This window comes from Pyrus communis, chromosome 9 (assembly GCF_963583255.1).
Source record: "Pyrus communis chromosome 9, drPyrComm1.1, whole genome shotgun sequence".
In the NCBI taxonomy this organism is placed as follows: domain Eukaryota; kingdom Viridiplantae; phylum Streptophyta; class Magnoliopsida; order Rosales; family Rosaceae; genus Pyrus; species Pyrus communis.
Window position 1 is genome coordinate 8964054 of NC_084811.1, and position 25615 is coordinate 8989668.

General features: G+C 37.2%; 1 long non-coding RNA gene across 1 annotated transcript; it reads left to right on the top strand.

Annotated features, from left to right (window-relative positions):
• Positions 1–21399: 21399 nt before the first annotated feature.
• Positions 21400–22880, top strand: LOC137744163 (uncharacterized). The gene is made up of 5 exons (XR_011069597.1): positions 21400–21636; positions 21727–21945; positions 22083–22174; positions 22265–22343; positions 22431–22880. It is a non-coding gene; the product is annotated as an uncharacterized lncRNA (long non-coding RNA).
• The last annotated feature ends 2735 nt before the right edge of the window (positions 22881–25615 follow it).

Here is a 25615-nt window from a genome sequence, read left to right on the forward strand (position 1 = left end):
GATCCAAGGTCTCCGTAAAGATTTGAAACCTCGCATCCTCTGGGGGATCCACAGACTCAAGCAGAGTCTCGGGAGGAAGCTGGGAGGTGGACTCCTGAAGAACCAATTGCCTCTTCTCCATCATCGTCGCCTATGTAATATAACATCAAATATTAATTATAACATTCATATAATAACCATGAAACTTGAATGCATAAGATAATAATTAAAATTGAAGAATACTTACATGAAGACACTTGGCCAACTCATCCCCGGGTCGAAGATAAATGTCACTAAAGACATCGATCTCCGGGAATTTTGAACCCCTCTGAATATACCAAGAGAAGAAAAATGTTAGTACGAAAAAAAAAAAAAATATTAATGACATATTAAAAATTGAATATGAAAAACTTTATTATTACCCGTCGCTGCGCCTCCATCCTATATGAAAAGGGCCTCGAACTAGAATGGTGGAGAAGAGTCTTCTTCTCCCTATTGCTCTTGTTGGATTTCGCCTTCTTCTGTTATACAAAAAATAAACATATTAGTTCAAATTTAAATGAAATATAAAAAAAATCAATAAACATTAGTAAGAAACGTATAATAATTTTAAACTTAATATAAAAAAAATACCACATAGCCGGGCTCCTGAAAATGACTGCAGAGCCACGCCCAATTATCTTCCCGGCCCTCAAACTCCTTCGGGCAACCCTCCTCAAGAGCGACTTGCGAATCATCAAATGTCTCAAAATATTGGTGCAGATCACTCTTCCATTGCTTGTACCGTTCAGAGAAGAGCTTGTTGACGTACGCCAACATATCGTTGTTGATGTCCTTGAAATTGTAGTTTGTCTGCAATGTAACAAATTAATTACATACATTAAGTAATATAAATATATAAAATTTGAAGGAAAAACAATTAAAAGGTAGGATACTTACCGACAATTGTGCGCGCACCTTCGTCCTCACCTCGTCTGGCATCACCTTCCAAGACTTCCATTGCATAGGGCAATAGGTCCAAACGACGTGACCAATGTCGTGGGCCAATGTGCTATGATGCTCCATCGTTGGTGCAGCCCGATGCCAGTCGTTGTATCCAATAGTGATACGTTCGTTAGTTACCCGGGTGATCTTCGCCGTCTTCAACTGGCGACAAGGTCCCCAGGTGTTTTTCTTGGCTGCAAAGAAATATAAAATTAATGTTAATCCAAAACTAATAACAAATCCTACTAAAATTTCGGCATAACCTCCCTATAATTAAAACATTTCCCAAAACCCTGAAAATAACATAAACAATATATGTATCCAATAGAATGATCACAACTGTTTAATAATAGGTTCAAAATGATGACAACAATAAACAATATATATATATATATATATATATATATAAAATAACTTTTTAATCTTTAAATGACATAACTTAACAAACTAAACCTAAAATAACAAATAATCAAATTCTTATCATATTTCATATTTGGTATTCCTTGTAAGGTTTGTACTTTTGCCAACATTGTATGCACTGTTACAAAATGTAAATACAATCCAACTCCACGATTTGCTTAAGTAAACAACAATTACATTCAGTTTATCGAAGCATATGCATTTGAAAAGCACAATGATACGTCCGCTTTACACATTTTCTTTCTACTTACCTAAATAACTAAAGATCGAACTTAGAGCAGCTGGAGCTCAAATTTTTGAACAAAATTAAACTAGTAAGACTCAGAATTAAGCAGAAAAATTAAACAAACATTTTTAGAGACACGTTGTTCTCTACAAAGAAATAATGACCACCCTCCTAGGATCATTAGGCAATCCAATATCACATAGAACAATCTATATGGAGAAATCACCAAGGCACTATAGGAAAAAAACAATTATCAACGTGCGGGGTTTTATTAAACTTTACCTTGTTGTGACCTCGAGGCATCAGTAGTGGATGCTGATGGTGTGTCGGGCATGCGGGGGCAGCGGTGACCATGCCTGGAGCTAATAGATATCACCATTGATAAGGCTGATGACACCGATGCCTGGTGTGATAGCCCGTCCCGAATTATTTTTATCGATGGCATAGAATGACGATTTTGCCCTTGAACGTTATGTGGTTGTGTGTGTAAATGGGCTAAGCTTTTGGACCAATCTATTTTTCTTCCTAACTTTTTGGACTTAATTGGAAGTAAGATTTTGTTGATTTTGTTTGGTTGTCAACTGGACCACACTCACACACACACATCCAATCTTGTTGACCCTCTTTCTCTCTCCTCCCTCTCGGATTTTTCCATTCGTCCGTACACTTGTACGGTCATCTCCTCAACTCTCGTCATCTCTCAAAAATCGAGTTGTTTCAGACCACCATCGTACTCCTCGTGACTTCACGAGTGGAGTGGTACCTTTAGGATGACGAACGGTTCACAGGAACTCGAGTTACCTGAACTTTGGTGAGGGGTGATTTTCCTCCGACGTGATCGCGAGGCTTTTAAGTGGTTTTGAGACTTAAAAAGGTAATACTCTTGCTTTTCTAGCACGTGGGTTCAATTTTGGAGTGGTTTTGACGTAAGAACACTCGGGTTTATTTAGTTGCAGGGTTCGGTCGGTTTCCTCAAATTTTTCCAGCGAGTTTCCGTTGGTTTTAGGACCCCGAAGGTGGTAAGATTGTGTTCGTCTCATCCTAAGCTTCATTTTGGTATAAATGTCATGAAATTTGGTTGAGAAATGGCGGAGATATCAAACTTTGAAAAATTTTCAGTTTCCGGTGACACAAACGGCGGCCGGCGGTGGAGTCTGGCGATTCACCAGAGAAGAAAGGAGAATATTCTGTTAACTTTAATGGAATATTCCTAACGGCGATTAACGACATCATGCATGTTTAACGGAATATTCCTTATGGCAGTTAAGTTTCCGTCAGGTTGACCACGCGTGGGGGCGCGTCTGGCCCTGCCTTGCTGGCGCGTGGAGGTGTGTGGGTGGTCCAATTATTTTAAAAATATCGGGATGTTTGTGGTGTTGAGTAGATCATGTTGGTATATTCAAACACCCCATTTGAGCAATGTATGAGAAGTTATTAGCTAGTTTCGTTTATGTGCTTTAAATTAACGTTTATATAGTTGTTTCACATGTAGGTGAGACCTATCCTCAGGACGAGCGTAGTCAATCGAGGCTTGAGGGCTACGACCCTTCCACATACCAGTGAGTGGGCTTTTGGTTTTCCGTATATACCTATATACTTGAGATTTTTCCCAAAAAAATCGATTTAAATGATATTATGTTTAGAAATGTCATGCATTTTGATTTATATGTAGATCATTGAATTAATATAGTATTCATAAATGTGATTTGACGCTGTGGATGCTCAGGTAAGTACCAGATGAGTATAGATTGTTTATGTTACTTGATGATTATGTGAGATGTGTTGAGAGCTCATAAACCTGCACCCCGGTGTTAGTGCTCCCGCTCGTGGTTAGGGCACAGTCCTTCACGTGAGGTTCACCTCCCGCACCATACGCTCATCTTGGATCCAAGTTAGGTGCATAGTCCAGTTGTACAGACCACTATAGGTGGTTCCGACTTGTACGTGACCTGCGATTATTCACACAGTCTTCACATGGTCGTAGCACTTTGAGCATATTTATTTACACCCAGTCCTGTCATACAGACCACTTTAGGTGGTTCCGACTCGTGTGCAGGTATATTTGTTGAGATGTGGATTTGAGCCGTACAGGACACGTTAGGTGACTCCGGCTAGATGGATGAGCTCTAGATTCAACCGTACAGGTCACGTTAGGTGACTCCAGCTGACATATCATTTGCATTGATTTATATCATCTGGCTTACATATTTTTATGCTGAGATATTCAACATGGCATATTTGTGAATTTTGCTATTTTGAGCATGGTTGTGGTATAGATATGTATTCTATTTTCTGGAAAATTATACAAGTTTTACGACGAGGGGTTACTATATTTGATAATCGAAATGGTTTTGATAAGCTTTGTTTTTGCCCACTCACACTTTCTATTTTGCGCCCTTCCAGGTTCTAGTTAGGAGTGCTTTGTGGTGGCTTGCGAGGAATCCACGGCAGCTCTGACAGTTATCACCATTGTAGGATTATTTTTGGTATTGTATAATTAGTATTTGTCCAACTAGACTGCACCTAGGCTACTTATGCTCTGGTTATGAATACACATTTATTTCGTCTTGCACCTTATCTTATCTAGTGCTCTAGTTAGTTTGGTTTTTATTTATTCACATATCTTATTTTATTATTGCTTTCGTACTGTGCACATGGCTACGTCACCCTTACGTGACGGCCAGCACGCCTTGATTTTGGTTGGGGTGTGTCAGTTTGGTATCAGAGCGTAGGTTTGGCAGTCCTGCATATTTTGTGAATATTCTAATTATTTTGGTGTCTTCTATCAGAACTATGCCGCCTTGTAGAGAGCCACATCATTCAGCCGAGCCTAGTTTCCCCGATATAGCTCAGTTGGGGGAAGCTATAGCCCATGCGATTCAGTCTTCGCTTTGCCATCTTCAGAGGACTCCCCTGGAGACTATGTAACTTAAAGTTGGATAAGTTTGAGGGTCATGAAGGATATGAAGGAGCAGAGAGGTAGCTCGATCATCTTGAAAAGACTTTTTGAGTGATGCATAGTTAAAAGAATCTTCTTTTTGAAATGTGGGTCGAGACGACTACATGGTTCTTAGGTAAAGAACCAGCATCCTGGTGGGAACATGAGGTTTATCAGTTGACCCCAGAGGAAATTACTGATTGGGAAGTATTTAAACGGTTGTTTCAGAAAAGGTTTATTCCCTCTGAGTATATTGATCGCAAGAATCAAGAATTTACTCAATTGAGATAAGGGAAGATGACGGCGAATGAGTATTAGAGGAGATTCATTGACTTGTCTCGTTATCATCCAAATGTTGCTGCTAATCCGGTTGAGATGCTTCGTCGTTTCAGATTGGGTACTAAGAAGAAGTGGCGTTCTATGACGACCACTACTCATTGTGCTTCTTACCTGGAATTCTATGAGATTTTGTTGAGGATTGAGGATTCAGAGAATATGCCTAGTGAGAGTGAAAAGGAAGAAGAAAAAGATAACAATTAGAATAGAGATGACAAAAATAAAGGTCAATCATCTCAAGGACCCCACAAGACTCAGAGCTTTAAGCGAAATGGAGCTAGTTCCAGTTCTTCCACCGGGGGTTTTAGTGCCACTGGCCAGAGAAGAGATGGTAGAATTTCTGGGGGTCTTAGATTCTAGAGACAGATGGGTGCTATTAGAAGAAGTGCTCCGTTGTGCCGTAAATGTAACAATAGATATTTTGGGGAATGTAGGAGAGGCAATAGTGGATGTTTTACTTGTGGTCAAATGGGACATAGAGCTATAAATTGTCCTCAGAATCAGCAGAGGCCCCAACAGCCTTCCTTGCCACCACCAGCGCCGATATAGCAAGTTCTAGGGTCTGGTAGTTATGGTCAGATGGGTCGTGGTTGTGCTTACCATTATCAAGGTGACACTGTTCCTTATGCTTCATGGCAGTATCAATATTCCCAGGATCCTTATTATCAGAGTGGGTATCCTTAGTATTCTGGAGGTTATACGCCGTATCCTCCCATTCCAGCTGGTGGATCTCAGTGGTACCAGGGAGGATAGCCCCAACAAGTAGAGATTGCTTTCAGTAGTGCATGATCTTCAAGGCAACCTTGTCAGCCAAGTCAAGGCTGTGGTGTGCAGGGGCGAAATAATCAAGCTAGTAGAGGTCGTGGGGGACGACAACAAGCCCAGGGACGTGTTAACAATATCTCTCTGCAGGATACGCAGAATCATCCGAACTTGATCATGGGTACATTAAACATTCTTGGTCACTTTGCCAGAGTTTTAATTGATTATGGTGCTACGCATTCTGTCATTTTTGATAGATTTGGTCAAGTGACGCAACCTCATCCTACACATCTAGGGTATGATTTAGAGTTTGCTATGCCTAAAGGGGAGAGATGTTATGTTAAATGTGTTTATCCAGGATGTCTAGTTACGGTGGAGGATATAGTTATGCCAGCTAACCTTATCCCGTTAGATATTGTTGATTTTGATGTGATTTTGGGCACATATTGGTTGCATTATAATTGTGCCAATATAGATTGCTACGGGAAAATAGTTACTTTCCATCATCCTGGATTACTTGTGGTTACTTTTGTGGGTGAGCAGAGTGGGGTGAGGCATGGCTTTATTTCTGCTGTGAGAGCAAAAATGTTATTATCAAAAGGTTACCAGGGATATTTAGCTTATGTGGTGTTGAATGATGTTGCTCCTAGTAGTGTGGAGGATGTAAAAGTAGTCAGGCATTTTCCTGATGTATTCCCTGATGATTTACCTGGATTGCTGCTAGACCGAGATGTGGAATTCACTATTGATTTGCTTCTAGGTGCAGATCCTATATCTTTGACTCCTTATCGAATGACTCCTGCTGAATTGAGGGAATTAAAAATTCAATTGCAGGAATTAATTGATAAAGGTTTTATTCGGCTTAGTACTTCACCCTGGGGAGCTCCAGTGTTATTTGCGAGGAAGAAAGACGGGACTTTGAGGCTATGCATTGATTATAGGCAATTGAATCAGGTAACAATTAAAAACCGATATCCATTGCCGCGTATAGATGATTTATTTGATCAGCTTTGAGGCGCTTGCGTATTTTATAAGATTGATTTGAGGTCTGGTTACTATCAATTGAAGATTAAAAGTGAGGATGTTCCTAAGACGGCTTTTAGGACTTGATATAGTCATTATGAGTTTCTTGTGATGCCATTCGGATTAACTAATGCACCTGCAGCTTTTATGGATTTAATGAATCGAGTATTCCAGCCATATTTAGACAGGTTTGTCATTGTCTTTATTGACAATATTCTGGTATACTCTAAGTCTAAATCAGAGCATGTTCACCATCTCACTTTGGTGTTGAAGAGATTGAGTGAACACCAATTGTATGCTAAGTTTAGCAAATGCCAATTTTGGTTAGATCAAGTGGCATTTTTGGGACATGTTATATCCGCCTAATGTATTCTGGTGGATCCTGAAAAAGTAGCAGCCGTTGAGAATTGGGAGCAACCATGAACCGTCACGGAGGTACGAAGTTTCCTTGGTCTAGCAGGTTATTATAGACGGTTTATTAAAGATTTTTCAGTTATTGCTTTACCACTGACAAGGCTAACTAGGAAGGATGTATGAATTTGAGTGGGACGATAATTATGAGCAGAGCTTCCAGCAGTTGAAGTATTGTCTCACTCATGCACTTGTTTTGGCGCTCCCAGATGATAATGGTAATTTCGAGATCTTTAGTGACGCTTCTTTGAATAGTTTGGGATGTTTGTTGATGCAACATGGTAGGGTGATTGCTTATGCTTCACGACAATTAAAATCTCATGAGATGAATTACCCTATTCATGATCTGGAATTAGCAGCCATTATCTTTGCTTTGAAGATTTGGAGACATTATCTTTATGGTGAAAAATGTAAGATTTATACGGATCATAAAAGTCTTCAGTATCTTTTTACTCAGAGGGATCTTAATCTTTGGCAGGGGAGGTGGATTGAGTTGCTTTGTGATTATGATTGCATGATTGAGTATAACCCTGGTCATGCAAATGTGGTAGCTGATGCACTTAGTAGGAAGACTCCAATTAGATTTATTGCTTTATATGCTTGTCATATTCCTCTTCTTGCTGATTTGAGGTCCACTGGAGTGGAGTTAGGGTGGGAGCTCGAGAAGAAGCTTTACTTGCTAATTTCCAAGTTAGACCAATTTTAATTGATCGTGTGCTCGAGGCTCAGATGAATGATAAAGAAATCCAGGAGTTAATTGAAGTAAGAAGTTAGGGGAAAAATAAAGATCTCAGAGTTCAGGAGACTGATGGCATGCTTATGCAAGAGAACAAAATGTACGTGCCGAATAATGCGGAATTAAAGAAAGAAATTTTGGATGAAACGCACTGTTCGGCTTATGCAATGCATCATGGAGGTACTAAAATGTATCATACCATTCGACCAGCTGGGTATGAAAAGAGAAATTGCTGAGTATGTAAGCATGTGTCCCATTTGTCAGCAGGTTAAAGCAGAAAGGAAGAAGCTTTTTGGGTTGATGCAGCCGCTTCCCGTTTCACAGTGGAAATGGGAAAATATTACTATGGATTTTGTGTACAAGCTTCCTCATACATATAATGGTTATGACAACATTTGGGTGATAGTTGATCGGCTTACTAAGTCAGCACATTTTATTCTAGTGAAGGAGAAGTATTCTTTAAGTCGATTAGCTAAATTATTTATATCGAAGATTGTGAAGTACCATGGAGTTCCGGTTAGTATTGTCTCGGATCGGGATCCCAGGTTTACTTCTAAGTTCTGGGTATTTCAAGAAGCTCTTGGTTCGAGGTTACTTTATAGTAGAACATATCATCCTCAGACAAATGGGACAATTAGAGAGGACTATTCAGAAGTTAGAGGATATGCTGAGATCTTCAGTTTTACAGTTTGGTGATGCTTGGCATAAGTGGTTGGATTTGATGGAATTTGCCTATAACAATAGTTTTCATTCGAGTGTTGGTGTGGCACCATTTGAGGCACTTTATGGTAGGTCTTGTCGTACACCTTTGTGTTGGTCTGAGGTTGGCAAGAGGATTTTGGAGGGCCCTAAGATAGTGGAGGAGACTACTCAGAATATTCAAGTGATTAAGTCTAACCTGAAAGAGGCCCAGGATCGACAGAAGAGCTTAGCAGATAAACATGCCAATGACAGGGTGTATAAAGTGGGTGATTAGGTATTTTTAAAGCTTTCACCGTGGAGATGTGTGGTACGGTCCAAGAAGAAAGGTAAGCTAAGTCCTAGATACATCAGACCATATATGATCACCGAGAGAGTCGTTGAAGTTGCTTACAGGCTTGAGTTACCTCCAGAGTTGTCTAAAGTGCATGATGTGTTCCATGTTTCCATGCTTCGTCATTATGTTTCAGATCTGTCGCATGTGATACCTCCTCAACCTTTGAAAATTAATCCAGATTTGACTTATGATGAAGAGCCAATAACTATTCTAGATTGGAAAGATAAGGTTCTGAGAAATAAGACCGTGCGTTTAGTGAAAGTTTTGTGGAGAAATCACTCGGTGGAAGATGCTACTTGGGAGACAAAGGAGTGTATGAAAGAGATGTATCCATGCTTGTTTTATGATTACTAGTGGTTTGTATTTGTTGTGTGAATTTTAGGGATGAAATTTTCTTAAGAGGGGTAGGTTGTGACAGCCCATCCTGAATTATTTTTATCGATGGCGTGGAATGACGATTTTGCCCTTGAACGTTGTGTGGTTGTGTGTAAATGGGCTAAGCTTTTGGACCAATCTATTTTTCTTCCTAACTTTTTGGACTTAATTGGAAGTAAGATTTTGTTGATTTTGTTTGGTTGTCAACTGGACCACACTCACACACACACATCCAATCTTGTTGACCCTCTCTCTCTCTCCTCTCTCTCGGATTTTTCCATTCGTCTGTACACTCGTACGGTCATCTCCTCAACTCTCGTCATCTCTCACAGATCGAGTTGTTTAAGACCACCATCGTACTCCTCATGACTTCACGAGTTGAGTGGTACCTTTGGGACAACGAACGGTTCACGGGAACTCGAGTTACCCAAACTCCGATGATTGGTGATTTTCCTCCGACGTGATCGCGGGGGTTTTAAGTGGTTTTAAGACTTAAGAAGGTAATACTCTTGCTTTTCTAGCACGTGGGTTCAATTTTGGAGTGGTTTTAATGTAAGAACATTCGGGTTTATTTAGTTGCAGGGTTCAGTCGGTTTCCTTGAATTTTTCCAGTGAGTTTCCGTTGGTTTTAGGACCGCAAAGTGGTAAGATTGTGTTCGTCTCATCCTAAGCTTTATTTTGGTACAAATGTCATGAAATTTGGTTGAGAAATGGCGGAGATATCAAACTTTGAAAATTTTCCAGTTTTTTGTGACACAGACGGCGGCGGAGTCCCGCGATCCACCGGAGAAGAAAGGAAAATATTCCGTCAACTTTAACGGAATATTCCTAACGGCTATTAACGGCGTCAAGTATGTTTAACGGAATATTCTTAATGGCAGTTAAGTTTCCGTCAGGTTGGCCACACGTAGCGGCGCGTGTGTGGTCCAAAAATTATTTTAAAAATATAGGGATGTTTGTGGTGTTGAGTAGATCACGTTGGTATATTCAAACACCCCATTTGAGCAATGTATGAGAAGTTATTAGTTAGTTTCGTTTATGTGCTTTAATTAATGTTTATATAGTTGTTTCGCATATAGGTGAGACCTATCCTCAGGACAAGTGTAGTCAATCGAGGCTTGGGGGCTACGACCTTTCCACATACCAATGAGTGGGCTTTTGGTTTTCCGTATATACCTATATACTTGAGATTTTTCCCAGAAAATCGATTTAAATGAAATTATGTTTAGAAATGTCATGCATATTGATTTATACGTAGATCATTGAATTAATATAGTATGCATAAATGTGATTTGACGCTGTGGACGCTCAGGTAAGTACCAGGTGGGTGTAGATTGTTTATTTACTTGATGATTATGTGAGATGTGTTGAGAGCTCATAAACGTGCACCCCAGTGTTAGTGCTCCCACCCATGGTTAGGGCACAGTCCTTCACGTGAGGTTCACCCCCCGCACCATACGCTTATCTTGGATCCAAGTTAGGTGCACAGTCTTGTCGTACAGACCACTATAGGTGGTTCCGACTCGTAGGTGACCCGCAATTATTCACACAGTCTTCACGTGATCATAGCACTTGAGCGTATTTATTTACACCCAGTCCTGTCACACAGACCACTTTAGATGGTTCCGACTCGTGTGCAGGTATATTTGTTAAGATGTGGATTTGAGCCGTACAGGTTAAGTTAGGTGACTCCGGCTAGATGGATGAGCTCTAGATTCAGCCGTACAAGTCACGTTAGGTGACTCCGGCTGACATATCATTTGCATTGATTTATATCACCTGGCTTACATATTTTTATGCTGAGATATTCGACATGGCATATTTGTGAATTTTGCTATTCTGAGCATGGTTGTGGTATAGATATGCATTCTATCTTCTGGAAAATTATACAGGTTTTACGGCGAGGGGTTACTATCTTTGATAATTGAAATGGTTTTGAAAAGCTTTGTTTTTGCCCACTCACACTTTCTATTTTGCGCCCCTCCAGGTTCTAGTTAGGAGTGCTTTGTGGTGGCTTGTGAGGAATCCACGGCAGCTCTAACAGATTATCACCATTGTAGGATTATCTTTGGTGTTGTATAATTAGTATTTATCCTGCTGGACTGCACCTAGGCTACTTATGCTCTGGTTGTGAATTCACACGTATTTCGTCTTGCACATTATCTTATCTAATGCTCTAGTTAGTTTGGTTTTTATTTATTTGCATTTCTTATATTATTATTGCTTCCGCACTGTGCACATGGCTATGTCATCCTCACGTGACGGCCAACACGCCTTGATTTCGATTGGGGTGTATCACCGGGGATACCCCGGGACCAACCGGCAAGTGGTCCACGTAAACATAGATTTATGTAAACTTTGTAATTACAAACAAATATTCAGAAAATATTTAATATCTTAAATATTTATTCTAAAAATAATTAATACTTTAAATATTTATTCTATAAATAATTAATACCTGAAATATTATTCTATAAATAATTAATACCTTAAATATTTATTCTATAAATAATTAATGCCTTAATCTATACAATTATTTTTAGCATAAGCATGATATTCATTGAAGATTGAAAACACATATAAACCAACGATAGGGTGCTTACATTAGGTCTCAATAAAAAAAAAACCCAACAGGAATTGAAACCGAATTAAGTCCAAATACATAACTTATAAATAAAAAATAAATAAATAAAAAAAACCTTAAATTTAAATACTGTCATTCAAAACATAAATTTAAAACTACTATTTGGATGGTCCTGGTCCTTTCCACAAGACTTCATAACGCTATCGATTGTAACCTTCCTCCAACGCATCATACATCAACTTCATCCACTGTTCGTTCGTCGCCCAAAGCGTGTTCATTTTCTAGGGTAGAACATTCAATGCTTGGGAAACCAAGGAACACTTGCATGACAAAAGCTTCGTCGTGCAAGTTATAGTCAGTTTTTAGTCAAAGCATTCAGTGCATGTGAATCAACAGAATCAGAATCTGCACTGTATTTAGTGCAGACTTTACGTGACAAAGCCTTCGATGCACAAAGGCCCTAGCCTTCCTAAAAATATGTGCTTTTGCTCTCTTTTTTCTTCACAATTCAGTTTTCCTTATTCTTCACAATTCTGTTCGTGTTGAGATGGAGGATAAAAACAAAGATCATAGCGTGACCGACACCGACCCAAATGATTTGAGGCAACATTTTCAGTTCGAGCATGCGATTGCCGTAGCCGTGGGGAACAATTGTCCTACTACTGAGTGGCATTCTTGGAAAGATGTGCTGGAGAATGCGAAGAAGGCAATGGTGGACAAATTATTAGGAAGTATAATGTTAATGGATCAATAATTAATTTTGTATAATGTTTTGTTATATGTTAGAATTAATTATTTGCATATATGTGTAACAGTGTAAGTATACTCTTGATGATGATACGAACGAACAGTTGATGAAGTTGATGGAGGATGTGTTGGAGGGAGGTTCCAATAGGTGGCATTATGAAGTCCAGCGGAATGGAGGACCATCGAAATTGTAGTTTTAAATTTATGTTTTGTATGACAATATTTAAATTTAAGGTACTTTTTATAAGTTATGTATTTGGACTTAAGTAAGTTTTAATTCATGTTTGGTTATTTAAATAATCGAATGGAATATAATATCAATTTATTTAACGTATTAATTGACGGGAATATAATACCAATTTATTTGAGGTATTAATTAATTAATGTATTAACTGGATGGAATATAATATCAATTTATTTAAGGTAGTAATTATTTTTAGAATACATATTATAATTGAAAATTTGTTGGTAATTATAAAGTTTACGTAAACATAGATATCTATGTTTACGTAAACTTTATAATTACAATAACTTCGTCGCTAAAACCTTTGCGCGACAAAGCTATCGTTGTGCAAACCCTTACGCGACAAAGTTTTGGTCGTGCAAGTGGCGTTCAGTTTTAGGTCAACGTATTTGGTGCATCTGAATCAGAGAAATAAATACCGTATTTCCTGCATGTGTTTGCGCGACAAAGTCTTCGTCGCGCAAAGTCCCTAACCTTCCTTTAAATATGCACTTCTGATGTCCTTATTCTTCACACTTCCTTTTGAAAACGCTTTGCAATTCTGACGATTATAATCAGTTCGTTCTTTGAGTGTTGGTACGATGGCCGACAAAGGTGCACGTTCATCAAAGCAACGGATGGAGAAGGTTCTGGAAAAGGTCTGCGTTGAAATTTTTGCATTTTGTATAAAGTTTTTATTTAGCTTTAGTATTATGAAAATATTTTTTGTTGATAGAGAAGAAGAAAAGAGCTGTGTTATGAGTCCGACACACTTATGGGGGAGCTGTTACCGAATCACTGCGGACGAAATAATGGTGAGTACCAAATGTGCTGCAGATTGGGAGTCTTGGAGAGCCATCCCCAAGGAGCTGAAGATGCACATGATTGATGAGTTAGTTGTATGTGTTAATTTCATAGTTAAATAATAATTATGTTTGTTAAATATAATATAATAGTGAGATTTTAATTTATTAATTTTTGCATGAAAGGCCAATTGGGACATTGACAAAAGTTACCCAAATTTGATGAAGGCTATCGACAATGTGTTCACGTCGAGATTCCAGGAGTGGAAGTTTGATAATGAATGCACTGTAGCACTACAACAAGAACCAGAACTACTAGCGGATAATTAGATATGAATTTCAAGTTTTTTTAGTATGAAAATTTTTGATTAAATATGTACTTAATGTTTATTATGAATGAAATTAATGCATTTTAATAAGTAAGTATATTAATTAAATATGCACAAATGGTATTATTTATTAAATATGTATGTGGTTTGAAAAAATTTGAAGAGTTAACAGAAAAATATTGTCAATATCCCAAAAAAAAAAAAAAAACGCGCGACTAACCATAGTTTGTCGTGCAATGGGTTTAAAAAACCCGAGAAAGTCGGAAGGCGCGCAAAAAGTTGAAGGCCATGTCAATGTCCAAAACAAAAAAAAAAGCGCGACGAACTGTAATTTGTTGCGAAATGGGTTCAAAAATCCCAGGAAAGCGTAGTTGAATGGCGCCCAAAATGTTGAAGCCCAAGGTTTTGCACGACGATGGTTTCATCACGCAAAGTTCTTCACTTTAGCTTAGTTTCTCGTTTGAGAATTAGTTGGATTTCCCGAATGGATGCGAAAACATGACTGCAATCCAATTAATTCTTGAATTGTCCCAAAATTTTGGACAATCTGATATTGCACATTTACATGTTGTAGTTTGCGGTTCACACATTAGAGTTTGAACATAGGAAATGTGGTAGCATCTCTTTGCGTTCTTCGGGTGCTTCGTCGTTTTTTGTATCTACATCATGCTGTCGAATTTTTCCCACGCTTGAACTCTAATTTGTTGGAACTATAAATTACAACACGTAATTGTGCATTCTCGAATGAGATAGGACCCATACTGGAGGCATAAGACGGCATGTCATAATTGAAGTTGTTTTAACCCTTGTAAATTTTTTTTGTTTGCAGGTGAAATCGACAAACAATGGATACATAATCCTGACAAATGTGCTGATGAATATTTGGATGGAATAAATCAATTCATCGATTTTACAATTGCAAACAACCGCGGTTCAACTCAAATTCGGTGTCTTTGTAGAAAGTGTAACAACTTAATGATTGAATATTTTGAAACTGTTCGATACCATTTAGTGAGAAATGGGATGATGGAAACCTATACTAAGTGGAATCATCATGGAGAAAAAATACAATATGATTCATCTTCCCACATTACCTGAGCAATGGATACAGTTGACTCTGTTATGGAGCCAAATGATCAAATTATGGACATTATCAATGATGCTTTTCCAACTGCTAGTTTGAATACGAATGTGGAAGTAGAAGATGGCGCCCCTCCCACCATGGACAGTGAAGCATTCGAAAAATACGAAAAACTATTAAAAAGTGCCAAGCAAGAATTATACCCCAGTTGCGAAGGATTTTCGAAGCTCACAGCCATTCTTGAGTTTATGCATGGAAAAACAAAATTTTGTATGTCAAACCAGTGTTTTGATTACTTTTTAGGGGTTTTCAAGAGGATGTTTCTAAAGGACAATTGCCTTCCTGAAGATCATAAAAGTGCAAAGAAGATGTTGATTGGTCTTGGAATGGGATATGAAAAAATTCACGCGTGTAAAAATAATTGCATTTTGTTCTACAAAGAGAATAAAGCGTTGGATAAATGCCCTGTATGTAATAAGTCGCAGTTTAAAATGACATCTCAAAATGGAAGAACGAAGATTCCACAAAAAGTTATGTATTATCTCTCATTAAAGCCCAAGTTGCAGCGATTGTATATGTCGACGCACACTGGAAGCGACATGAGGTGGCATAAGGGCAGATAAGTGGATGACGATGTTATGAGACATCATGCAAATGGAGAGGCCTATAAAGTGTTTGATCAGCTGTACCTCGAATTTGCATGTGAGGCCCGGACTGTTAGATTGGGACTTGCGACGGACGAGTTTAATCCATTCGGGGTTCTAAACCAAAACCACAACACTTGGTCAATCTTCGCAATTCTGTATAATTTACTGCCTTGGAAGTGCATGAAAAAAGAATTTATGATGATGACAATAACCGAAGATCCAAGCACGTTTATTGATGTGTAGTTACAACCGTTGGTCGATGAACTAAAAGAATTATGGGAAAATGGTGTTCCCACGTACGATAAATCTACCGGGAAGATGTTCACTTTGATGGCAGCCGTGATATAGATTATAAACGATATTCCTATGTATGCTACGACGTCTGGGTTGAGCACTAAAGGCTATTATGCATGCCCATTTTGTAAAAAGGACACAACGGGAAAAATTTGTTACCTAGGGCTTTGTAGGTGGTTGTTGTGGGACCATGAATAGCGTCAGAATGAGACAACCTTCTTCAATGGCACAGAGCTTCAGCTAAGACCCAGAGAATGGTCCAGTGATAAAAATTTGGCTCAGGAAATCTGTAAATAGGATAAAACCAGACACACATCTAAACTGGACAAATAAGGTGAGGTTGTTCGAGCTATCGTACTGGTCCAAATTAAAATTGAGACACAACTTCGACGTAATGCATGTTGAGAAAAATATGTTTGATACACTGATTGTAACTATACTGAAAAATCGAAGGAAAAACAAAGGACACAATAAAAACTCGGATTGATCTAGAAAAATTGGGTATTAAGCCAGGTTTATGGATGATGAGGGACGAAGACATAGCCAGAAAGAAGCTCGCATCGTTTTTGATGAAATCGAAAAAGAGGAAAGAGTTTTTGCAATTTCTATCTTCTATAAAGTTTACAGATGGGTATGCTTCAAACATCGGTCGTTGCGCAAATGTGGATGGAGGCAAATTTTTCGGCCTTAAGAGTCATGATTGTCATGTCATACTTCAACGCCTTCTCCCAGTGTGAATTCAACACCTCTTGCTTAAAGACATGGTGAAGCCGATTATGTTGTTGGCGAGATATTTTTCTCAATTAACTGCAAAAACTTTGCGGAAGTCTGATGTTAAACAATTGTGCGATGATATTATTGAAGTGCTATGCAAGTTTGAACAAATATTTCCTCCAGCTTTCTTCACAAGCATTATCCACGTGATGATTCACTTGCCAGATGAGGCACTTCTAGCCAGACCCATCAATTGTCGATGGATGTATCCGATTGAAAGGTATATAATCGCCATAAATACTTTAGTTCGTGATGTATGTACAATTACACTAATTTTATATGATAATTTGTTTATTGATGCAGACTATTGGGTGAATTAAAAAAAGAGTGTACGGAATAGGGCAAAGCCCGAAGGATCAATCGTGGAGGCATGGGTCGGCTTTGATTCGCTTACCTTTTGTGCAATGTACCTACAAGACGTTCAGACTACGTCAACCGACAAGAACACAAAAGTGAAAAAAAATTATGTTTTTGCCCAAATTGCATGACCATTTGGCCAACAAATCAGAGGAGAGGCGTTTAACAAAAAGGACGTGGAGGTAGCACATTGGTTTGTACTTAACAATTGTCATGAGACAATTACATACTTAGATGAGCATGAAGAGTTGATGAAGCGGAAACATCCTTCATATTTATATGCCAAAAAGCATCGTGAATTGTTTCCTCGATGGTTTCGTGAAAATGTATGTTGTTCATGTCTGGGTTATTTGCATAATTGTAAATGTTAAGCTAACACGACATCTTGTACAACTTGGCGATTGGGCCCCTAAGCGTAGAATTGTACTCCGGTTATCATGTAAATGGCATCAGGTTTTTGGCAGTTGATCGTGATGACAAGCTTTGTAAGCAAAATAGTGGGGTGCATGTATTGGGTGCGGGCGACATTGCAGACATTGATTTCTATGGAAAACTGACAAGTGTTGTGTAATTGCTTTACAGAGACCGGTGTCAAGTTATCTTCTTTAAGTGTCGCTGGTTTGATACAAACCCACGTCGGGTTGAAGGTGTTAAGCGAGACGATGGTTTGATATCGGTCAACACTAACAGATGTTGGTATAACGACGGCCTTTACATTTTGGCAACGATGGCTAAACAAATTTTCTATATAGATGACCATAAGGCTAGGAGGGGATGAAAAGTAGTTCAGAAGATTAAGCACAGAGGGGTGTATGATATTGCGAACCGAAATCCTGCTACCGATGGCGATTATGGCGACGTTGTTGACCAACAATTTGAGACTTCAACGACACTTGGTGCAGATACACTGCGGGATATGATTATTATACAAGAATTGTATCAGGTAGCTGGAGGTCCTGAAATCGAAATACAGATCGATTCTAATACGATTGACCTCGGGGATCTGCCACGATATAATTAATGCACTCGAGCGCGCGAACGACAATGTAGATGTGCCTACAGACGAGGAGGAATGGGAGTTTGAATTTGACGATATTGATAATCTTTATTCTAGTTCAGACGAGGATTAATGAAAAATTGTGATGTATATTAATTAGATGTATTGAATGGTATTTAAAAATGGTGTATACAAACAAAAGTTTCCTTTAAAATTTGTAACAAAATTAAGTTAATTAATTTTATTTATTTATTTAAACCAAAAATAAATTAAATTTACAATTATGCGCGACAACGTTTTATAAATATTTGTTGTGCAACTATTAAAAAATTCATTTAAAAAAAAAAAAAACTAGTTGCGCAAAGAAAGTTTAAACATCTTCGTCACTCAAAAATGTAAAAATTTGATTATTTTTTTCCCCAAAATTGGGCGTGTATTTCACTCTCTCTGTCTATCTCAGACTCAAGCTCCTCTCTCTCGTTTGTAATTCGAACTCCTCTTAGACCCAAGCTCTTATCTCTCTCTTTCTCTCTCTCTCTCTCTCCCTCTCCATTCAGTCAACCTCCTCACTCTATCTCAGACTCAATCTCAGTGTTTCCCTCTATCCCTCTCTCGCACTCCCTCGGTTTCTCTGTCTCTCTATCACTCTCCGTTTCAAATCCATAGCACTCCGACGCCGCACCGCACACAAATTTACTAGGTAAGGACCCAGTCTCCCTTAATTGAATTATTTATAAGTGCAATTTTCTGAATTTTGATCTTCAATTGTTTTAGTTACAACATTTAGGGATTTAGGGTTGGAGTTGGGAATCCTGGGATTTTGGGTTGGAATTGGGAATCCTGGGTTAGGGATTTAGGGTTGGGATTGGGAATCGTAGTTACTCACGGTGTAGAGTTTTTGAATTAAGGTTTGAATTACAGATTTATGAGTTGGGGATTTTTTTTATTTAGGGTTTTAATTATGAGAAATTAGTAGGAAAGGGAATTTAGATGTCCAATCATCGTTGAAATAACCCTGTGTTGAAATTAAAAGCGGTATCTACACTTTTATTTTCCTTCTTCTTTTTTCCTTGCAAACTATTGTATGTGTATTGTTTTTGTTTGTTTTATATGATTTTCTCATCATTTTTATGGATTTGAGATTCAAAAAAAAACTTAAACTCTATATCTATTTATAGAGCTAATTACTTGCATATTATTATATCCAGTTCTTACTTCTCCCTTAGCCTGGCATGTTTATCTCATTCTTCCCCCACATGCATGTATGGGTAAAAGTACACAAAGGAATATATTGCATGTGTGCAGTTTTAGTTGAATGAATAATACTCTTTGTTCTTACTATGGATGGAGGACCCCCAAATCTTGGATTTGAGGAGCTGGGAAATATAATATGAACACCTCTATTGTATGAGTACTGTTTTGTATTGTGATGATCTGCATGTCATTCTTCTTCAACCAAGAAGAAATGCATGATTTTTTCCTTTTGGGGGTGAAGAAATAAGGAATAGGCAGCTATTTGAGGCAGTTGGAGAATGAGTTTTATCATTCATAGGAATCTTTGACCCAATGTAACTTGGTTGTAAGCTTTATTTATTTATTTATTTATTTTATGATATGTGACATTCTCCACCCTCTTGAGAAAAGGTTTTTAAAAATTAGATATTCCATGTGTTATAAAGTTTTTTGGGGATTTCTTATTATCTTTACAAATGGATGGTTGTAATTAACATACATTACAAAGTAAGCCTTCATATTGGAACCTAATATGTGAAATGCTTTGGTATTTGTACAAGTCAAAAAATAAAATTAAGCTTCTACCACTCTTTGGATACATAAAGCATCTCTAGTGTGATGTTTATGTGCTTGAAAGATCAAATAACTTATAATTAGCGGCTTCTACCACTCGTTGAATAAATCATGGTTTGTGGTTTTTTAGGTTTTCTTGTGTTGTTTTCATTCACCTTATATATGTGAAATGAAATGCATATAATAAGATGACATCTAAACAGATTCATGATTGTTTTTGTAGATGTTGAACTTAATATCAAACCGGCAGACATCTGGTAGGGGCAACCAGACACCTTCTCAAGGAGGTAATGTTGATGCCACCTTCACACCTGATATGGCCATGAAGGTGTCCCTCCGGTCGCGCCTTTGGGGCCAACGGTGTTTACGGCTTTTGCGTCATCGACTTCTTCGGTGACGCATCCTATCCTAAACGCCCGACGGACTCATCGACGACCCTAGACTTCTGAGAAGGCTCAGCCATCTGGTGACGCTTCTTCTGTCCATGGATAGAGGTCCCAGACAGGTAAGCTTGCTCCTTCCCTCCCTTTCGCCCTCTCCTCCTCTTCTGGTGTATATTAGTGTAGATAACTTATATGCAAACACATTTAACCAAAAAAAAAAAAAAATAGGGAACTTATAATTATGGAGATGCTCATTTAAAATGATTCTATATACTTGACTGTATACACCAGTTGAAGTACTTCAAGCACAATAATCGTTTTGATCTTGTTTTCAAAGAGCATCATAATTATATACTATTCTTGATTTTTGAAGAAACTTGTATAATTCATAAGAGCTAAGGACACCTCCCTAAAAACCCAAATGTGATATAAAAGGAAGCATATATTAGTTGTTGTAAGTATAATTCTGTTCACTGAAACATTAAGCACAAATCTCTCATTTATTGTAGAATATATTTATACAAAATGCCTCTTATGTAGCAGCCGCCTTACGCACAAAAATTATAAAAATATATATGTAAAGAGCATATTGTCATGTACGTGTTAGAGAGTGACTTAGCAACTAGAGGCATAAAGTGCAAATTTACTGCATTATTAGTTGCAGATAATCAAACTTCCACTTAAAAGATGGATATTCAAAATCCCACCATTTCCCTTGAAGTATAGAATGTGAACTTATCTCGTGTAATTAAAATGTGAACTATGTAATAAAGGAATCTTATTCTCTCTAATAATTGAGCAGCAAAGTAAAAAATATTTGATGCAAATCGAACTGATCTTTTAATTTATGTAGAGAATAACATGCATGCTAGCTAGTTATTTTGAATTGTGATTTTGACCTATATTAATGATTGTTAAGTAGCACTGAGAAGTCATATCAACAAGTTGTAATTTTTTTTTTAACGTCCCCAGTTGGTATAAACTGTTTGAATTGTTGGGTGGATGTGTTAGTTTTGTTGTTATATTGTGTGCAAATTTGAGGAAATGTTATAGTTTTAGGGGAGGTTCTACTGAATTTTTGGTAGAAAATAGAATTTGTCTAATGTTTACTTTGTTTATTTGGTAGGTCAAAAAAAAATAAAATAAAATAAAATAAAATTAGGGGCCCTTACAAACTACAAAAGACTTCTCAGACCACTTGCACCACGATCCAAAAGATCACCATTACGTGGGATCCTCAACATCGTACGGTTGCAACAAAGGTGTAGCATAGTGCGTTGGCCACCAACGTTGGCTGCGGTATCAGGAACCATTGCCCCCTCAAGTGGGAGTCATGGAGAGCTGTGCCACAAGAAACCAAGGATGACGTGCCTTATGAATTATCGGTAAGTATTTTCAACCTCAAATACTAAATTTTTATTAAAGTATACAAAGATTATAAATTTTAACTACTATTTATTTGTTGAGTTTTGCAGCATCACTATGAGCTCTCCAACCTCGATTCCAACCAAATGGAGTACATCAACGACCTTTGCTCCAGTACATTCGCTCAATGGAAGAGCGACCTCCACAAGCATTATGAGCTATATGATGGTCTGGAGGTCACTCTAGAATTTGGGTACCCTATACAGTTGCTGGACCGTTGGGATGTATGGGAGTGGCTCTGCGGTCATTTTCAAGACGAGAAATACTTGGTACGTATAATTTATATTTCAATAAAATATTAATAAAAAAATTTACAATTTAAAAAAAAAAAACATTTCATTTTTTTCATTCATTGGTTATAAATATCTAAACTAATACGTGTTTTTTAATTTAACAAAAAAAAAAGTGAAGGCAAACTCGATCAATTGTTCAAATAAGAAACTTTTTCACTGATTTGGGTCACGACGCTTCTCTTATAGGTTGGAGGACCAACGTAAGGTAACCGTATATTTATTTTAAGTTTTCAATCTTTTTACTCTTTATTACACAATTGGTAATCTATGTTAACACTTTTTAAATTTTTTCAAGGGGGTTAAAGTTTTATGAAATTGACATGTTCAAGGAGGTGTATGTTCGGCCCGGGGATGAGCTAACGAAGCATCTTCATGTAAGTTCTTTCAAATTTATAATATTCAATTTGTATTAATATTAATTACATGTATATTCAAATTATTATTTTTTTTCATTTTTCTAGTCCGCCATGGTGGAGAAAGGCTAGACAATCTGGAGGAGGTGACTTCCCAGCTTCCCCTAGAGATCCTGATCGAGGAGGTGTTTCCCCTTGAGGGTGCTTGGTTTCAGATCATGACCGACACACTTGATCAAACCCTCGGTCGTCAGCATGGGAATGTTCACCGGGGGCTTGGGAAAGCTCGCATTAGAGACCCGTCTGCCTCATCCTCCAGGCAGAGAACTGAACAGGTCGAAACGCTGACATCTGAAGTGGTGAGCTTAAGGAGTAGATTGGGGCCTAGCAATCTCAGATTGCAGCCCAAAACAATTTGATGAACCAAATACGTCGCGCACTTCAAATCTTTGGCATTTAATTCCTCGACGTTGAACTACCTCTAGAAACGACCTCCCAGCCCCCCGCCGCAGCAGCTACAACCCTTCAGCCCCCTGACACAGCAACAACACCACCAGTCGGCGATTGTGACATCGCAGACTTCTTTTTTTAGTTTTGTTTTAGAATTTAAAAATACTTTTTTTCCATTGTATGTACATTTACAATAATTTTTCAATTCAATATTCTTCTTTACATTTTTTATTTTTATTTTCATTAAATTCATTTTTACATAAACGAAAAAATAATAATAAATTATTTATAAAACTAATTTACAAAAAAATAATAGATTATTTAAAAAACTAATTTTAAAATCTTATTGTGACGGCCTCTTTATCTGTCGCGCAAGAGTTTGTGGGTCAAACCTACATGTTTGTTGCGCAACAGTTTGTGTGTAGAACTTAAATGTCTGTCGTGCAAGACTTTGAGGGTCGAACCCGTGTCACCGTCGTGCAAGAGTTTGGGGGTCGAAACCCAATTTCGTCGCTCCGTACACGCAACGACCACCACTTCCATCGCGCAATCTTCATTTTGCACGACGAGGACATTTCCTCCGTCACGCAATGCCTGACGTCACGAGCTTTGTGCGACGGGGTCTTCGCCGCCCAATATGTTTCCAACGACGGCTTTTCCCTTTATGTGACACTTTCCCCTTCATCGCCCAAGGAGTTATTCCTAGTAGTGTTAGATGTAGGTGGTAATCCAATTCTTGATTGCTTGAGCAATCAAAATGACACTTTTGTTCCCTTTATGCCCTCACTTACTTTTTTTAGGAAAAATTAGTATCCGGTCCCTAGTTACTAATGTTCATTGACTGAGACCTTACTAGTTTTCAGATTTTGATCAAAGTCCCTAGTATTAATGTGTTAATGAATTTATATGTAAGTTACATAATCTTCAAAATAAAAATTAGTAGTTGATTTAGAATTTTAATACCATCCTTATTAAACTCCTAATTAATTTTCAATTCAAAATATTTCTATAATAAAAAAATAATTATGAAAAAGTTTCTACCCATTATTTTTTTTATAAAAAGATTTTTAATTTTAAATCTTAAGTGTACCTATTCATATAATTTTTTTCTAATTTTTAAAATCTTAAATGTACCCATTCGTAAATATATCAATTTGTTATATGTAAAATATATCATTTTAATATAAAATTACCCCCTTTTTTTGTATATAAAATTCATTCAATTTTGTTAATCTACTTTTTTAACTTACATGGGTACATTCTATTTCGTTGATTTGAGAATGTATCCATGTCAAGTTTAATTGAATAAATTTAATAATGTTATCAAGCTTAATATCTATTTTTTTTAAATGTACCCATGTTTTGGTACCATATTTTTTTTTGGTTAAATTTGATGAATGTACCCAAGTTTATACATACATACAATATACTGGAGAGTATAATTTATCATTTAATATTTTTAATTCCACAAATTATGGGTTTTATTTAAAATCTCATTAATATAAACAACTACAAATATTATTTTTTAATTTAAAAATTCTACCTAGAAATACATTATTGTATTAATGTCAGGGACTTTGATAAAAAACTGAAAACCAACAATGTTTCGATCATAGAACATGAATAGCTAGGGACCGTATTTAAAGTCTCCTTTTTTTTTTTATTTCCAAGGCTATCCTTTATAAATCCATTAACCTAGTTTAATTATGCACAACTCCTTCCTTTTTTTATTTCCATGCTCATTCAGATTATGCATAACTCCATGCATATGCCAAAGAGAAGAAACTACAACTTGAGTGAGAAAATTTAAATATTAGAGTAAATACTTAAATTTATAATAAAAAAATAAACAAAAGCATTTTAGTATGTCTATGAAATAAAAAAGCAATTTAATTTTTTTTCTTACTATTATATATTATATCAAATTTTATTAAAAAAAGTATATAAAATATTTGATTTGGGACAAGGGCATTTTAGTAATCATACTAGTTTATATTCCGATTTTGCTGAATTAGTAAACAGCTTTATGGAATTAGTGTCATTTCTATTCCGATTCCAAAACGTTTAAGTAAACAGCTTCAACAGGAATCCAATTCTGACTTCTCTTCATTTCAACTCCTCTTCAATTCAATTCCTTCTATTTTCATTACAATTATGTAAACGCGCCACAAGAGCGAGCTCAGTAGTAAAAATATCGTTCAGAAGGCAGGAAAGCTCTTCTCCTGCTATGTGCCCATAAAATGTTCAGTTATTATAATATAAGCGTAATTGTTATATTCCAACCAATTACTTGCCATACTTCCCTAGTTTCTACTGTATGGTTGCTTGGCAAGATAAGTATTTAGATATTTATATCCGATTTGATAACTTATGTTGTTAGACTTGGAGAATCTTTAACGGACGTGCACCAAAACAACATGACAAGTAAATATTTCTCGTACTACGGAATTACCAACAAGGTAAATATTACTTATCTTTATGACTATATGTCATGAAAATATAGTACATCATGTTCAATTTGATTGGTAACAAAAAACTTTATGAACCAACAAATATCATTTACGAGATTTGAACTCAGAATCTCATGTAGTTAAGCGAAACTATATCGATGCTGCTTGACCTAACGGTATTGTATATCTGGTGACTAAGACTTTGAGGGTGCGTTTGTTGCACGAGACTGTCTCGGACTGGACTAGGTGCAGGGACTAAGCTGGATTGGCTTAGACTAGACTAAACTGGACTAGCTTAGTGAAGTGTTTGGTGCAGTGTCGGACTAAAAAGCATGATTATAAAAGCCCATCCACAACAAAGCAACGCATCACAATTTTTCCCAAAAGAAATTA